Source organism: Symsagittifera roscoffensis, chromosome 6 (assembly GCF_963678635.1).
Source record: "Symsagittifera roscoffensis chromosome 6, txSymRosc1.1, whole genome shotgun sequence".
Lineage (NCBI taxonomy): Eukaryota > Metazoa > Xenacoelomorpha > Acoela > Convolutidae > Symsagittifera > Symsagittifera roscoffensis.
The window spans coordinates 34,350,598-34,352,508 of NC_087067.1; positions in this window are offsets into that span (position 1 = coordinate 34,350,598).

Genomic DNA, 1,911 nt, shown 5'->3' on the forward strand with positions numbered 1-1,911 from the left:
ATCTAGATCGGTTTGGTCTTACATTATTACTTCTTATACACCATTGAGAGATATGTATCTCGGAATTGTATCTTAATGCTCCAAGTATTTTATTCCTTATTAGTAAATAAAAACGTACTGCATTGATAGTTTCGTAGAGAGATAATCGTTGCAGTCTGTTTTGACCCGGTGTAAGTTTGAATACTCAATTGTATTGGTTACACTTATTGAGACGTGGAGGTAAGTTTTCAATATTTCATAACATTTTGTGTTGTGTTTTCGGATCTTGATTGTTTTTTGAATTTGCAAAATCCAAATATGTAGAGGTCTTTTCGAACCTCTTGGTCGCACCAGATGAGTTTATGTCCTGGGTGGCTCACTCATAAAGTTATTTAAGATAAGGTACACCGTCTGTTCCACGCGCTATCTTATTTTCCGCCGGATAGATTCGTGCAACTTCTTAGTCTAACACCAATCTTAATCTTACTCTTATATCTCCTAGTCTGGATAGATCTGGTGTGAACTGGTATTTGCGAAGCTAGATATCAGCAACGGTTCTGAAGAGGAGCAACTGTTTGCTAGATTAAATTTATTTTGTTGTGGATGAAACTATAAACAATTTCAGCATTACAAATTATTGTAAGTGTTAGTTATGAATCTTGGTCGGTTAGTTCTAAGTATTTTACAGAGATAGTTTATCAAGAATATAAAAAGAAAAAATAGATACTTTTGAACTGGTTCCATAAAACTTCAGTTGATCAGTTCTGAAATTCCAGGGTCTTTTATGAATTTGATGTTTTGACAAAAACTGCCAAATTTAAGGTAACTAGAAAAATAGGCAGCTTTTTGAATTCTCAAATTAAAGTCTGTTTTTGAAAAAAAAGTCACCTAAGTTTTTTGAACCATTTTCGTTTTCGTATAGTTGGAAAACGTAAGTGGCTTTTCCATTTGCAAATGACTTTGAGTTGTATCTAAAAACAAAACATAGCCAATCGAAGATTGGAAAAGAGTAATGAACGCGAGTAAACATAAAAAACATACGGACTTTCTTGAAAGAATCTCAACTTTCAAATTTTAAAGAAAAAATTGATGCTCTTTAAACTCTTTGATTTTCTAGAACAATTTATGACCGGCGCTTTTTTGATATTATGAACCCAACTTGAGAAAATTGGATCAATAGGTACAGTTTTTATTCCACTGGGAAATCTTAAAAACAAATTCCAACTTCCAAACTAAAAATTGTTCACGTTTTATTTGCACCATTTTCACGTTCGCATTTGGAGAGTGCTAGTTACGTCATTTTAAGCAGATGAATTTCAATTAAAGTCAAAAAATGCATTATACCTAAATGCATTAATATTTTGAGAATTTTTCAGAACAAAAACAGAAAAAGATCTAATAAGAGTCTTCACTGTGTTCATTTTTCCTGCTCTTAAGTCAATCTCAAAAAATCAAGTTTGAGCATGAAAAGTTTCATTTCTGAAAAAAGAAACACAAAAAAAACAAAAACGAACTTCATGGTCGGGATATTTATAACAACAAAAACTTTGATGTTCAATTTACTTAGAAATTGTCTGAAATTGGCTCGATTGTTTCACGTGCGGAATGCTTTCTCTCGAACCAGTTTGGACAATTTTGAAGCTTCTTTTTTGATTGTTTGAGAGTATTGTTTCTGTGTGCGTATATTTGAGCTAGTGAAACATAGCGGCATGACGTGACATCGGGGTTCGCATTGTGCGTACATCAGTGGAGTGTGCTGGGATGGGAGGATTACCTTGATGTCCTTGACATTGCTCTCCAACAGCTGGTTTGTCCTCTTCCAGAAGGCCACTTCTTCAATCCTCTCCCTCTCCTCGTGTGCGTTCACTTCCGCCTGTTTCCTCTCCTGTCCCTCAGTCACCATCTTCAGATCACTCAACTCGCGTAACATCT